A 16939-nucleotide genomic window follows, 5' to 3' on the forward strand; every position below is an offset into this window, starting at 1 on the left:
AGTAGATAAACAAACCATTTGAATAACGATTTGTATTTAAAAACTAATATATTTTGGTCAAGTGTCTTTAAGTTCACTAACGAAAACACAACATTCACTTTTTGACTCTTGAGACCCACTATCTTATCTGATAAATTATTTTTTAATTAAAAATATCCATGGGATATGTTTTAACAAATATTAACTCATATTTAAGAAATATTAACTCATATCAAAGTTACTAAGGATCATCTGAAGACACAAGTTGACTCTGCTTTTGGATACTACAGAATGCCCATTAGAATTCTCTTCAAATTATTCATACATTTTTTGCGTTCTTTTATATTTTCCATGAAAATATATACATTTATATATACATATTTATAACATAGAGGTCCTTAATATTATAGGATTAGCAAAATTATATATAAATAAGTTCTTACTGAACATAATATAAACTTCTTTCTTTAATTTTAGTTTTCTATACCTTCTGAATGTAAAATCAGGGGACAGGGTCCTCATTTACGGTTCACTTTTGGCTTCCAATATCTAGTCAGTATCTTGTAAAGAGTTGGCACTCAAAAATTATATCATCGAATTATGAAATGAATGAGTTCATTTCATGATCTGAATCACATTAAATGTTTGGTACATTTGAAAAATTAATGGTAACTGTGTAAAATGATGAAAACGAACGTGATAGAGGGCTATTCCCCCTTTTCTTCTACTTGTGCATCATTTCTTTCTTTTTGCTACCTACCTGCCTCATCTCATGGACTTTAGTCACCCCATCATCTGCAAAGTTTGCAAAAACAATTTTCGGAAAATGGAGTTCTGATGAATAATGGAATTCTGAGCAAGTGACAAAGAAGCACAAAACAAAACAAACAAATGCCAACCTTAACTTTCAGTTAAAGTTAAAAATTTCTGCCGGCCCGCGGCGGCGGCGGCGGCGGCGGCGGCGGCGGCGAAGGGGCTTTTTACCCGTAGTTACCCAGCTGCGGCTGCCGCGGCGGGATGGTGTAGCCGGGTCTCCGGCAAGGCGGCGGGGCTCGGGCCGGGGCAAGGCGGCCTGGAGGGCCGACGCCGCCTGATGGGCTCGGGTACAGGGGCAGCACGCTGAGGGGGCGTCGCCGCCGCCGGCCCCCGGCGCCGCCGCGGGAGGCCGCGCCCGCCATGGCGGCCCGGGCGGTACTGGACGAGTTCACGGCGCCCGCCGAGAAGGCGGCGCTGCTGGAACGGAGCCGCGGCCGCATCGAGGGCCTGTTCGGTGTGAGCCTGGCCGTGCTCGGCGCGCTCGGGGCTGAGGAACCGCTCCCTGCGCGCATCTGGCTGCAGCTCCGCGGGGCGCAGGAGGCGGTGCACAGCGCCAAGGAATATATTAAAGGAATCTGTGAACCCGAACTAGAAGAAAGAGAATGTTACCCCAAGGCCATGCACTGCACTTTTGTTGGGGCACAGAGCCGGTTTCTGAAGAGCTTGATTCAGGACACCTGTGCCGATCTCTGCATTCTCGACATTGGTCTTCTTGGCATCAGAGGAAGTGCCGAAGCTGTGGCCATGGCTAGGAGTCACATTCAGCAGTTTGTAAAGCTCTTCGAGAATAATGAGAACCTACCCAACAGCCAAAAAGAATCAGAGGTAAGAAGGGAATTTAAACAATTTGTTGAAGCTCGTGCAGACAGTTACACAATGGACTTGTTGATTTTACCCACTTCCTTGAAAAAAGAACTTTTGGCACTCACCCAAGGTGAGGAGAATCTATTTGAAACAGGAGATGATGATGTAATTGAAATTAGAGATTCTAAACAAACAGAGTTTACACAGAATGCTGCCACAGGGCTGAATATTTCCAGAGATGAAATTGTTTTGCAGGAAGAGGCAAGAAATAAAGCTGGGGCTCCTGTTTCTGAGCTTACAAAACAAATGGACACAGTCTTTTCTAGTTCACAAGATGTACTTTTTGTTCCAATAAATGGTGTAACGCCAGATGAAGAGGCGCTTTCCAAAGACAGAGTTTGTCACAAGAGGAGGTTTTCTGATTCTGAAGAAAGGCGTACCAAGAAACAGTTTTCTTTGGAAAATGTTCAAGAGGGAGAGCTTTTACATGATGGTAAGACATTAGCTGGAAGTGTAATCATTGACCTATCTGATTCTTCTACTGATGCCGAAAATTTAAGTCCAGATGTAAAAGACACTACTGAGGAAATGGAACACAACATCCTTGTAAACTTTTTTAAAACCATGGGCTATTCCCAAGAAATTGTAGAAAAGGTCATTAGGGAGTATGGGCCATCTACTGAACCATTATTACTCTTGGAGGAAATTGAAAAGGAAAATAAAAGATTCCAAGAAGACAGAGAATTTCCACCTGGTACTGTGTATCCAGAGACCAACAGAACCAAAAATAAAGGTGTTTGTAGCAGCATAAATGAGCTTACAGCAGATTCCACTCCAAAGAAAACACAGACTCACACACAGCAAAATATGGTAGAAAATTTTTCTCAGTTACCATTCAAAGTAGAATCGAAACCATGTACCTCAAATTGCAAAATTAATACTTTCAGAACAGTGCCAATAGAACAGAAACAAGAAATCTGGAGTTCAAATCAGAACTACATTTGTAATATAGCCCTTGAAACTGATGGCCTTTTACCCTCTCTAGCCCCTTCAAGTCCCAAAGAAATTGTCAATTTTGTTTCAAGAGGAGCTTCAAGTCACCAGCCCAGAATTCCAGTTTTTCCTGAAAATGGTGTGCAGCAGCAAGCAGAACCCTTGCTTCCAAATAATATGAAGTCTGCCTGTGAAAACCGCTCGAGGTGTTGTACCTCTCCTCAGTCTAAACCAAATTGTCCACCCCTTTCTCCACCAGTGCCGCTGCCCCAGCTGTTGCCTTCAGTTACCGATGCAAGGTTGGCAGGACCTTCTGAGCATATCGATTCCTCAGTTACTGGGGTTCAAAGATTTCGCGATACTCTGAAAGTACCCTACAAGCTGGAATTAAAAAATGAACCAGGGAGAACGGATTTGAAGCACATTGTTATAGATGGGAGCAATGTTGCAATTACGTAAGTCCATTCTCTTCAAATTACAGTTTTCAATAGGCCCCTTAGCCATGTCTCAGAATTGCATGTGTTTGTAGGAACTATCCTGTGCGTCTGTGTAGTTGACCTATAGCCTTGCCTGACAAAAAGAAAGAAGAAAACAGCTGATTGGGAAAGTTTTGTCATTCCATCCTCTGGCATCGTATAAACTTTCTTCACTCTGCTGAACCTGTATTTCTGAGAGCAAGGAATGATAGGAAACTTGCCTTTTCACATTGCATTTCCCAGTAATAAGCAGTAAAGAGACTTTTAAATCCTTAGGTTCTTAATGCCATGAACACCATTAGGTTTTGAATACGAGGATGAAGCTTAAGACAAAAAAGATTTTTTCTTTTTATGTACAGCATACCAGGTCTTTAGCCATGTATGTGCAGGGATAATAGGTGTGATGTACTTCTGTTATACTTTTGTTGATAGAGTGATAGCAATTTCCTTTCTAAGGAAATTCTTCAGTTTGAGCTTCTTTATGGGCCTCTGCTCCTACTAAAAGTTTGTATATTTGTTTTAAGTAAAAGGAGTTAAATGATCGTTTCTATTTAGCCTGTCTTGGAACCCTCTTAGGATTCTGATTTTATACTTCCAGTGTGGGATTGGATTTGTTCTCTAAGGGGCGGTTTGATATAGTGACTAAGGAGAGTTTGGGGGTCAGAGAGTCTCCACCTCACTGTGGGCCAGCTGTTTGACATCAGGAGGGTTTCGGCCTCCTGAGTTTCACTTGCTACAGCCTTTTGCCCTGTCCTAAAGGACATCTTTATCGCGCCATTTCAACAACTGCTAGGTGGTCTCCCTCCGGTTTTCAAAACCAGTCACTCCACTGATTTTGAAGAAGTCTTCAAGGTTTAGCATTTAAGTAGCTGCAGTTCAAGAAAAGGGGCACCTGGACACGGAATGAAGTCATTGAAATACAGTTGGCCCTTTAACGATGGACATGGAATGAAGTAGTTGAAATACAATTGGCCCTTTAACGATGTGGAGTTAGGGGGCACCGGCCCTCTGCCCAGGCAAAGTAACTTTACCATTCAGCCCTCCATAAAGCTGTTCTGCGTCCTCAGATCATACAGTACTGTAGTATTTACTACTGGAAAAAATAATCCACGTTTAAGTGGACCTTGAAGTTCAAACCTTGTGTTGTTCAAGAGTCAGCTGTACTTTTCTGAATTGCTGAATGTTTATGTGACCTCTTTCCTAGGAGTTCTAAAAGATCAGTTAATCCCCTGATTTTTCAGGAATACTTGATAAAATTGAAAAATAAAGTGAATTTTATTATTAAAAAAAAAAAAAAAAATTTCTGCCAAGCCAAAACCTCCCTTGCTCTACTTTCCCTTGTCCTATAAAAAGCCTGATCCTACTTCAATGCCGGAATCATCTGGTCTTCCAGTAGCCCCGATGCTCACCAGCTGAATAAAGCCTTTAACAAATTTTATTCTGTCATGAAAATCATTTTGTTTTGACAAATAAGGTATTCATTATAGACTTTCATTTATCTTTTCTCTCTAGAGTCATATTTTCTTCTTTTTATTCATTTCTGCAGTTTCATTCTGATTTTAGAAAAAACTTTTATTCTTCCTTGGCTTCCTTTGAATTTTTTACTGAATATTTTTTAGATTTTATCTTGCAAATTATAAATATTATACTTTTTCTTTTCTTAGGCAGTTTTAATATTTTAACAAGCATTCTAACTTGAAATATAAAGTTTATCAACACCCCTAAAAATACAAAGATTTAGACCTTTGTAGCTGCAATCACTTTTAAAAATTGGCATTACTAATTTATTATTTATATTTATGTTGTTTTGCTTAATCCCACAATTAGATATTTGTGTTTGTGTTTTTGTTATTATTGTCAAATAAAATTATTGCTTGTATTATGTATTTTCTCATGATATATTTTCTAATATTTGAAATTTCTATCCAGTTAATTATCTTTCATCCTTTATCTATTTTTTTTGTGAGTTGTACAATAAAAAACTGAAATTAGTTATATTTATTGATAACAGTAGAGTCTATTGTGAAACGATAATTGTGAGTTACTGAAATAGGGGGGAAATTGAGACCATTGCAGTACACAAAGTCTGGAAACTTAGATGCCAATATGCTGGAGAAATCGTCTAAATGAGTTATAAAAATCACCAAGAATTACAACTGGGGTAGCACTGAAAAAGGTGACTATAATCTAGTTTCTAAGACATTCAAGGAACAATACCAGGGTTTGGCAGATGACTATTACAAGGAAAGGTAGCAGTCAGTATGACAAGATGTACTGTCATAACATTTTTTTTTTTTTTAATTTTTATTTATTTATTTATTTTATTTTTTGGCTGTGTTGGGTCTTCGTTTCTGTGCGAGGGCTTTCTCTAGTTGCGGCGAGCGGGGGCCACTCTTCATCACAGTCCGCGGGCCTCTCACTGTCACGGCCTCTCTTGTTGCGGAGCACAGGCTCCAGACGTGCAGGCTCAGTAGTTGTGGCTCACGGGCCCAGTTGCTCCGCGGCACGTGGGATCTTCCCAGACCGGGGCTCGAACCCGTTTCCCCTGCATTGGCAGGCAGATTCTCAACCACTGCGCCACCATGGAAGCCCCCATAACATTCTTTTTTATTTTATTTAAACATCTTTATTGGAGTATAATTGCTTTACAATGGTGTGTTAGTTTCTGCTTTATAACAAAGTGAATCAGTTATACATATACATATGTTCCCATATCTCTTCCCTCTTGCATCTCCCTCCCTCCCACCCTCTTATCCCACCCCTCTAGGTGGTCACAAAGCACCAAGCTGATCTCCCTGTGCTATGTAGTTGCTTCCCACTACTTATCTATTTTACATTTGGTAGTGTATAAATGTCAATTCTACTCTATCACTTCATCCCAGCTTACCCTTCCCTGTCCCTGTGTCCTCAAGTCCATTCTCTATGTATGCGTCTTTATTCCTGTCCTGCCCCTAGGTTCACCAGAAACTTTTTTTTTTTAGATTCCACATTTATGTGTTAGCATATGGTATTTGTTTTCTCTTTCTGACTTACTTCACCCTGTATGACAGACTCTAGGTCCATCTACCTCACTACAAATAACTAAATTGTGTTTCTTTTTATGGCTGAATTTTATTCCATTGTATATATGTGCCACATCTTCTTTATGCATTCATCTGCTGATGGACACTTAGGTTGCTTCCATGTCCTGGTTATTGTAAATAGTGCTGCAATGAACAATATGGTACATGACACATTTTGAATTATGGTTTTCTCAGGGTATATGCCCAGGAGTGGAATTGCTGTGTCATATGGTAGTTCTATTTTTAGTTTTTTAAGGAACCTCCATACTGTTCTCCATAGTGGCTGTATCAATTTACATTCCCATCAACAGTGCAAGAGGGTTCCCTTTTCTCTACACCCTCTGTAGCATTTATTATTTGTACATTTTTTGATGATGGCCATTCTGACTGGTGTGGGGTGATACGTCATTGTAGTTTTGATTTGCACTTCTCTAATGATTAGTGATGTTGAGCATCTTTTCATGTGTTTGTTGGCAATCTGTATATCTTCTATGGAGAAATGTCTGTTTAGATCTTCTGCCCATTTTTGGATTGGGTTGTTTGTTTTTGGATTTTGAGCTGCATGAGCTGCTTATAAATTTTGGAGATTAATCCTTTGTTAGTTGCTTCATTTGCAAATATTTTCTCACATTCTGAGGGTTGTCTTTTCATCTTGTTTATGGTTTCCTTGGCTGTGCAAAAGCTTTTAAGTTTCATTAGGTCCCATTTGTTTATTTTTGTTTTTATTTCCATTTCTCTAAGAGGTGGGCCAAAAAGGATCTTACTGTGATTTATGTCAAAGAATGTTCTTCCTATGTTTTCCTCTAAGAGTTTGATAGTGTCTGGCCTACATTTAGGTCTTTAATCCATTTTTAGTTTATTTTTGTGTATGGTGTTAGGAAGTGGTCTAATTTCATTCTTTTACATGTAGCTGTCCAGTTTTCCCAGCACCACTTATTGAAGAGACTGTCTTTTCTCCAGTGTATATTCTTGCCTCCTTTATCAAAGATAAGGTGACCATATGTGCATGGGTTTATCTCTGGGTTTTCTATCCTGTTCCATTGATCTATATGTCTGTTTTTGTGCCAGTACCATACTGTCTTGATTACTGTAGCTTTGAGGTAGAGTCTGAAGTCAGGGAGCCTGATTCCTCCAGCTCTGTTTTTCTTTCTCAAGATTGCTTTGGCATTTCGGGATCTTCTGTGTTTCCATACAAATTGTGCTCTTTTTTGTTCTAGTTCTGTGAAAAATGCCACTGGTAGTTTGATAGGGATTGCATTCAATCTGTAGGTTGCTTTGGGTAGTATAGTCATTTTCACAATGCTGATTCTTCCAATCTAAGAACATGGTATATCTCTCCATCCGTTTGTATCATCTTTAATTTCTTTCCTCAGTGTCTTATAGTTTTCTGCATACAGGTCTTTTGTCTCCTTAGGCAGGTTTATTCCTAGGTATTTTATTATTTTTTGTTGCAATGGTAAGTGAGAGTGATTCTATAATTTCTCTTTCAGATTTTTCATCATTAGTGTATAGGAATGCAAGAGATTTCTGTGCATTAATCCTGTATCCTGCTACTTTACCAAATTCATTGATTGGCTCTAGTAGTTTTCAGGTAGCATCTTTAGGATTCTCTGTAGAGTATCATGTCATCTGTAAACAGTGACAGCTTTATTTCTTCTTTTCTGATTTGGATTCCTTTTATATATTTTTCTTCTCTGATTGCTGTGGCTAAAACTTCCAAAACTATGTTGAATAATAGTGGTGAAAGTGGGCATCCTTGTCTTTGTCCTGATTTTAGAGGAAATGGTTTCAGTTTTTCACCATTGAGAACGATGTTCACTGTGGGTTTGTCATATATGGCCTTTATTATGTTGAGGTAAGTTCCCGCTATGCCTACTTTCTTGAGAGTTTTTATCATAAATTGGTGTTGAATTTTGCCAAAAGCTTTTTCTGCATCTATTGAGATGATCATATGGTTTTTATGCTTCAGTTTGTTAATATGGTGTATCACATTGATTGATTTGCTTATATTGAAGAATCCTTGCATTCCTGGGATAAACCCCACATGATCATCACGTATGATCCTTTTAATGTGCTGTTGGATTCTGTTTGCTAATATTTTGTTGAGGAATTTTGCATCTATATTCATCAGTGATATTGGTCTGTAGCTTTTCTGTGACATCTTGGTCTGGTTTTGGTATCAGGGTGATGGTGGCCTTGTAGAATGCGTTTGAGAGTGTTCCTCCCTCTGTTATTTTGTGAAGAGTTTGGGAAGGGTAGGTGTTAGCTCTTCTCTAAATGTTTGATAGAATTCTCCTGTGAAGCTATTTGGTCCTGAGCTTTTGTTTATTGAAAGATTTTTAATCACAGTTTCAATTTCACTGCTTGTAATTGGTCTGTTTATATTTTCTATTTCTTCCTGGTTCAGTCTCGGAAGGTTGTGCTTTCCTAAGATTTTGTCCATTTCTTCCAGGTTGTCCAATTTATTGGCATATAGTTGCTTGTAGTAATCCCTTATGATTCTTTGTATTTCTGCAGGGTCGATTATTACTTTTCCTTTTTCATGTCTAATTCTGTTGATTTGAGTCTTCTCCCTTTTTTTTTTTTTTAGCATTTGCCTTATGTATTACAGTGCTCCTATGTTGGGTGCAAAAATATTTACAATTGTTATATCTCCTTCTTGGATTGATCCCTTGATCATAATGTAGTGTCCGGTTTGTCTCTTTTAATAGTCTTTATTTTAAAGTCTATTTTGTCATGGAGGCAACCTAAGTGTCCATCATTGGATGAATGGATAAAGAAGATGTGGCACATATATACAATGGAATATTACTCAGCCATAAAAAGAAACGAAATTGAGTTATTTGTAGTGAGGTGGATGGAGTTAGAGTCTGTCATACAGAGTGAAGTAAGTCAGAAAGAGAAGAACAAATACAGTATGCTAACACATATATATGGAATCTAAGGGAAAAAAAAGAAAGGTCATGAAGAACCTAGTGGTAAGACGGAAATAAAGACACAGACCTACTAGAGAATGGACTTGAGGATATGGGGAGGGGGAAGGGTAAGCTGTGACAAAGTGAGAGAGTGGCATGGACATATATGCACTACCAAACGTAAAATAGATAGCTAGTGAGAAGCAGCTGCATAGCACAGGGAGATCAGCTCGGTGCTTTGTGACCACCTAGAGGGGTGGGATAGGGAGGGTGGGAGGGAGGGAGATGCAAGAGGGAAGAGATATGGGAACATATGTATATGTATAACTGATTCACTTTGTTATAAAGCAGAATCTAACACACCATTGTAAAGCAATTATACTCCAAATAAAGATGTTAAAAAATAAAAAATAAAGTGAAAAAACATGCAGGGTCAAAAAAAAAAAAAAGAAAGTATGTTTAAGGTATATTTCAGTCCTAAATTTCTAAATTTCCATAGCACTGTATTGTCTAGAAAGGCATCAATTTCTCAACTTTTCTGGGACTTTTCAAAATTCAATTATTTTGACAAGTTATAAAAAAGGTAAACTCTTTGGTTTGTAATACTGTGATGCATTCTTTACTTATTTCTAATTACCTTTATCTTAAATATTTCTTAATCATATTGGAATATCTCCTTGTTGCAGTTTGCTCAAAATTTGACATGATGGAGATATATATCTTTAGAATTATATGTCCTAAAGTGCAAAATACCAGTATTTTTATTTCAGACAACTTGACTATAATTTATACAAATGTTTTATATCTATGGACTTAATTTGCAAAATGCAGGCATAGTGTTAGACATATTTATAACCTGTATAAAAATCATGGGCAGGCATATAAACATTCCACCTTTTGCTACTTATGAAAAAAATAGCAGACTATCCAATTATTTTGTGATAGTCAATTATATATATATTACTAAAGGCTCATGACTGGTATCTCTTGTGCTCAGAGTCCGTACTAATGTAAAAGTAAGAGAATCTGATGGATAGCAAAGGCTGCAGAGAAAGAATGTTAACTTCAACACCTAAAATATATAAGTTGCTGTTCTTCTCTATAGTTTTAGAGCATTCAGCAAATCTTTACAGTCAATATATGTAAAATATCAAAGTCATCATATGTACCTTTGGGATAACACATAAATGCAAAGGTAATATTTATATTTTCTTCAGGATAGCTTGAAAATATTATCGTGAGTTTTGTTGTATATCAACTTAAGGGGTGAAATTATTATTCATTATAATGCTTGTTGTAACATAGCTAAAGGATTTTAAATACTTGCTGGAAAACCCATAGGAGAAAATGCAAATGGAACTCATGTCTTACAAGCAAGTTCTAATGGAAAAGCTCATCTGGTGAAATATAAATTTGAATCATTACAAAATTTAGGCCAATGAAAATGTTTCCCCCAAAGACAGTCCTTTCTTACTAGATTGGAGGTTTTAGTGTCCTATACCACTTCTGACAGCCTCTTTTTAGCAAACATCTAGAATTAAGTGAATTAACTATTATATCTAACTTATAAGTATAGGTGATTTTCCCGTGTAACTCCATAATTGAGATCTACATATCCTTATAAGCTATTGTGCGTTATGTCACCTTTGACTTGTGAGACCCACTTAAAATCAGAGAAAAAAAAAAGGAAGTGAAATTTTGTTTCCATTGTGACACCTCTACTTTTTTTTAACTTTTAAAAGTTCTTTTATAATATTTTATCATAGTATTTATATAGTATATAATACATCCAACAAATAGGTATTGATTACTTTTAGGTGTTGAGGATCAAAAGGCTAAAACTCTGGGCAAATACATTCTATTTGGAAATTCAGTCAGTGCGTGAATAAATACATATATAATACCAGACAAAACTAATGTGACTCTGTAGCACAGCACATAGGAATCTTTAACACCCTTGAGTAGTTGGGAAAAAATATGAATTAAGGTAGTGGCAACACTGGTATAATAATTATTGTGCCTAGAAGTTCACAGCTCTTCTTGACATGCCATTGGCAGAAAAAGCAGTTAGTTCTTTTTAAAGAAATAGTACAGTCACAGGATGTGAGGGGAAAATGAAAAAGAAAAACCATTGGCCAAGTTTGAATATCTCTTCAGCAGTTTGGTCTTTTCAAAATTGCAGTGTATTTAAAATTCATTTTAAATCTTAGCAATTATTTTGTATAATTTAGAATATTTTATTTTGTATATTCTTAATTATTGAATTATTATTGATTTGCAGTATTATATTAGTTTTGAGAGTATAACATAATGATTCAATATTTTTATACATTATGACCATGATAAGTCTAGTTACCATCCGTCACCATACAAAGTTATTACAATATTATTGACTATATTCCCTATGGTGTACATTGTAGTCCAATAGCTTTTTTATTTTATAACTTAGCCATCATTTTCACACTAATAGATTGCCAGAGTTTCCTTGATTAAAAGAATCAAGTCAAGGATAAATAATTTTTGAGATTTAAAATTACTTTAAAATGATCACATGTACTGTTATTGCTGTTTCTATTTCTCTTTTGCTTCCAATTTTTGCCTTATCATGTCTTATTTTGTCTTTCCTTTCCTTTTTAAACATTGTTTTCTGTTCTGTTTTTTTTTCTTTCTTTCTTTGTCCTGCCTTGCCTTTCATTTCTCTTCTTTTCATTCTTTTTCCGGGCACATTCTGAATCTAAATGGGCATATTTGAGGTGAATATCATATGGTCTACTGAAGACCACACATACTGAATATCTAGAGATTCTCTTTACTAACAAATATTTCAAAGAGCAAGCTGCCTATTAACCAGATGTCATTATTATGTTTTTAAAATATATTCTAGTTATTCTCAGTTTTGTGTGGCTATTATATTTTAAAGCTTGCGTTAGTAATAATCTACCCTGTCCCAGGGATGATGTCATTACCTGCTCACTTACTCAAGCCAGACATTTAGAGTCCATTTTTGATTCTTCACTTTCTTGTGGGCTGATGTCTTATCCATTTGAGGTCTATTGATTTAATCTCCTACATACTATACAACATGCCTACTTTTCTCTATCTCTGTTACCATCAGCTTAATTCACAAGAGGGAGAAAATGATGATTCTAGGATTCCTGGCTTTGGTGATTGGGAATGACACCATCCTTACTGAAATGAGAAAACTTGGGGAAGGTTAGTAACTGTTGTCAGGAAAATCAACTCCAGAAATATTCTCTCTGCCTCTACCTTTCCCAACCCTTGTTCATTCTCCTTCTAGCAGATCCAACTGCAGTGGAAATTTGGCCATGTCATTTCTATTTTTCAATTATTCAATGGATCCCTATGTCACTTCAAATACAATCAAACTCTCCATCTCAGTCTACAAGGCTATGCATAATTTGATCTATTTGTATGTTTTAATTTTCTTGAATCACTAGCTCATTATGGTGAGGCAAAACTGCTCTTAATTTTCAAATATTTCAAGCTTTATCCAATTTCAAGAATTGTGCAGATGCTCTTACTTGCACATGCTCATCAAAGTCTTTTCTCCATGTTCTCTTTACTAAGTCCTTCTCATAATTCAGGTTTCTGCTCAAATGGCACTGCCTCAGTGAAGCCTTCTCTATTCTATTCTTTCTAAGTGGGTCGTCTCTGTTTATTTTCTGTGGCCAGGTTTTTTTTTTTGGTTTTGTTTTCTGTGAACCATTTTTTTACAACTAGAAATATTGTGATTTATGTCTTTTTATTTTTTCTCTAAGTTCAATTAGATGTTGTTATTTATTTCTTCCCTCAGTTGTATCTGATGCCAGCTCAGTGCCTGGTAGGAGAGAGGTATTCATTGAATATTTACTAATGAATGAATACAAAGATTTAATGAATTAGTGCTTACATTTTGATAGAGTGTGCATTGAATTACAATCTTCCCCTGATATGTACTCTTCTAAAACTTTCATTTTAAATTACAACTTGAGATTCCTGCTTTTATTATTTTTCTTGTAAAAGAGGACTTTCATAAATTACTTAATATATAATTGCATGAAGATGGGAATTTCCAGTTTTGTCTTAGAGTATTATGTATTAAAGCTATTTTATATATTAAAAGAAATATATTTCACTTACAGTGTGAATTTTTATAGTAATATAAGGAACATTTTTATGAGTTTCAGTACAGGGAAGAATAGTTAACTTGCTCTTTTTGGGAAACAAGATTTTTATCCCTTTTCAGTTTTAATGTCTTCTGCAAATAATATTTTCTCCAGATGCACAGTCTGTAGTCCATTTTGTAAGGTTTTCTTTTTCTGTCATTTTGCTCAGACTCATCTGTACACAAACATATATTTTGCTCATGTTTCAGGGGCAAGGACATTTTGTGGACATCATTATATTGATTTTTTTTCTTTAGACCTAACCTATCAAGATGATTCTTAGTATATTTCATTTTCTAAACATCACTTTGATCTGGCTAGATTTTTCTAAGTATGCAGCATAAAAAGCGAACGCCAAATCAATTGTATTGTTAAAAGTGCTCAGGACACAGCCATTTAGATATCTAAATATTAACTTCATTGGAAATGAAGTGTCATAATTATTTTTTTGGCTATGTCACGTGGTTTGCAGGATCTTAGTTCCCTGACCAGGTATCTAACAGGTCCCAGGGCAGTGAAAGCCCCGAGTCCTAACCACTGGACTGCCAGGGAATTACCAAAGCATCATCATTGATGTTGGATTACATTTGTGGTTAAAATATTATAAACTTACAATTTTCTTTTGCAATTTATAAGTAACCTGTAGGATGATGCTTTGATTTTATGTCATAATCTGATGCTTATTCACTACACTTCTAGAATCATTAGACCTACTATGTAATTACACCATCTGTATTAAAATTAAAATAAAAGCAACTGGTTTGATAGAGCAGCATCTATAGTCAGGGCTCTTTCACTTATAAACTCCTCTAACTAAACTCTACCTTTAAGCTAAAAGAAGACTCCTTTGGAAGATACTGGAGATACCAGGGGCTCCATGTAAACTTTCTCGGAGGCAGGGCAGCGCGAGAGTCCTGGGCACTGTGATCGGGAACAGGGCTCCACTATGACCAGCGCTCTCTTTTTCAGGTCTGCTTCCATATGGGTGCAACGTCATTCTCTCCTGTTGTAGATGTGTTTATTTTTTCTCCGTTAAGAGCAGGAAAACTCACCTGTAACCAAAGTGTGGGAGGCAGTGAGGGCATTCTTTTTATTCCTTAGCCTCACGACTAAAACTATAAAGAATGAATCTGACTAAACTGCCCTGGGCATGCTACAAAGATTGGCTCAGCCTGGGCCCTGTAGGAGAAGGTGGTATGGCATCAGGGGAGTCTGAGAATCATGGATCTGTGGCCATTGTTGATACTGGGAATATAATTGTTGTGAGCTAAGAAGTTACTTCAACTTGGGTCTACTAGAAGTTGCAAAGTGCCATACAGTTCAAAAGAGGAAGAAAGTTTGATCATGGAAACAATATATTATTTTTATCCAGAACTTGAGCTTAATTATCCCTTTTATATCTCTTACAATACTGAGAATTTTTTTTTTCCTTAGGTAATAACTGACTAAAGGTTCATTAACTACTTACAGCAAAGACTTCAGTGACTGGGTTCAATATAAAAAGAAATGGACATATGGACTCACTAACTGAAAGGAATGTTACTTTTCTTAATTGCTGTAACTATCATTAGACAGAGTTTTTTAGATGACTCAGCTTTTATAATAAAATTTTAGATATGATTTTATAGACTAAAACAACTTGTATTCCTATCTCATTAAATCTATTGAATAGCCTACTCATTTAGTCACTAAATTAATTATATGCAACACAGCATTAATACATTTGATTAATGTCCATTGACAAGAAAAAAAAGAAAAATTCCAGCATATATTCCCTGAAATTTCTTATAAAAGAGTTTCTTGAAAATAATGTAGAAATGTAGTGGTGAATAAATAAAAGATATCTGTATATTTTTTTAACTTGAGAAAAGCAAAACATTTCTAGCTCTCTTGTATTTATTTCTACAATATTAGTAATTATAAATGTATTTGAAATATTTGCTGTTTTTTTTTAACATCTTTATTGGAGTTTAATTGCTTTGCAATGGTGTGTTAGTTTCTGCTGTACCACAAAGTAGACATGTATCCCCATATCTCCTCCCTCTTGCATCTCCCTCCAACCCTCCCTATCCCACCCCTCTAGTTGATCACAAAGCACCGAGCTGATCTCCCAGTGCTATGCAGCTATTTCCCACTAGCTACCTATTTTACATTTGGTACTGTGTATATGTCAATGCCACTCTCTCACTTCGTCCCAGCTCACCCTTCCCCACCACCATGTCCTCAAGTCCTTTCTCTATGTCTGAGTCTTTATTCCTGTCCTGCCCCTAGGTTCTTCAGAAACTTTTTTTTTTTTAGATTCCATATATATGTGTTAGCATACCGTATTTGTTTTTCTCTTTCTGACATAATTCACTCTGTAAGACTGACTCTAGATCCATCCACTACAAATACCTCAATTTCATTTCCTTTTATGGCTAATATTCCATTGTATATATGTGCCACATCTTTTTTTTTTTTTTAAACATCTTTATTGAAGTATAATTGCCTTACAATGGTGTGTTAGCTTCTGCTTTATAACAAAGTGAATCAGTTATACATATACAATATGTTCCCATTTCTCTTCCCTCTTGCATCTCCCTCCCTCCCACCCTCCCCATCCCACCCCTCTAGGTGGTCACAAAGCACCGAGCTGATCTTCCTGTGCTATGCGACTGCTTCCCACTAGCTATCTATTTTACATTTGGTAGTGTATATATGTCCATGACACTCTCTTACCCTGTCACATCTCACCCCACCCCCTCCCCATATCCTCAAGTCCATTCTCTAGTAGGTCTGTGTCTTTATTCCCGTCTTGCCACTAGGTTCTTCATGGCCTTTTTTTTTTTTTTTTCCCCTTAGATTCTGTATATATGTGTTAGCATACTGTATTTGTTTTTCTCTTTCTGACTTACTTCACTCTGTATGACAGACTCTAACTCCATCCACCTCATTACAAATACCTCCATTTCATTTCTTTTTATGGCTGAGTAATATTCCATTGTATATATGTGCCACATCTTCTTTATCCATTCATCTGTTGATGGATACTTAGGTGGCTTCCATGTCCTGGCTATTGTAAATAGTGTTGCAATGAATATTGTCGTACATGACTCTTTTTGAATTACGGTTTTCTCAGGGTATATGTCTAGTAGTGGGATTGCTGGATCATATGGTAGTTCTATTTTTAGTTTTTAAAGGAACCTCCATACTGTTCTCTGTAGTGGCTGTATCAATTTACATTCCCATCAACAGTACAAGAGGGTTCCCTTTTCTCCACACCCTCTCCAGCATTTATTGTTTGTAGATTTTTTGATGATGGCCATACTCCGTGGCCATTCTCACACCTCTCGGTGTGGGGTGATACCTCATTGTAGTTCTGATTTGCATTTCTCTAGTGATTAGTGATGCTGAGCATCCTTTCATGTGTTTGTTGGCAATCTGTATATCTTCTTTGGAGAAATGTCTATTTAGGCCTTCTGCCCACTATTGGATTGGGTTGTTTGTTTTTTTGATATCAAGCTGCATGAGCTGCTTCTATATTTGGGAGATTAATCCTTCATCAGTTGCTTCATTTGCAAATATTTTTTCCCATTATGAGGGCTGCCTTTTCGTTTATGGTTTCCTTTGTTGTGCAAAAGCTTTTAAGTTTCATTAGGTCCCATTTATTTATTTTTGTTTTTATTTCCCTTTGTCTAGGAGGTGGGTCAAAAAGGATCTCGCTGTGATTTATGTCATAGAGTATTCTG

General features: G+C 36.6%; 1 protein-coding gene, 1 long non-coding RNA gene and 1 pseudogene across 15 annotated transcripts in view; 2 read left to right on the forward strand and 1 right to left on the reverse strand.

The window, feature by feature from the left end:
• LOC309623719 overlaps positions 1–16939 on the forward strand; it is a 203024-nt gene that overhangs the window by 180405 nt on the left and 5680 nt on the right. The window lies entirely within an intron of this gene.
• Positions 1–16939, reverse strand: part of LOC309623716 (uncharacterized protein) — a 451333-nt gene that overhangs the window by 140123 nt on the left and 294271 nt on the right. The gene's annotated exons all lie outside the window — the stretch shown is intronic.
• Positions 175–4526, forward strand: LOC309623709 (NEDD4-binding protein 1 pseudogene; annotated as a pseudogene). Its single transcript has one exon. The product of its transcript is annotated as an NEDD4-binding protein 1 pseudogene (transcript).

The sequence above is a fragment of the Balaenoptera borealis genome, assembly GCF_965194805.1.
Source record: "Balaenoptera borealis genome assembly, chromosome: 2".
NCBI classification, from domain to species: Eukaryota; Metazoa; Chordata; class Mammalia; order Artiodactyla; family Balaenopteridae; genus Balaenoptera; species Balaenoptera borealis.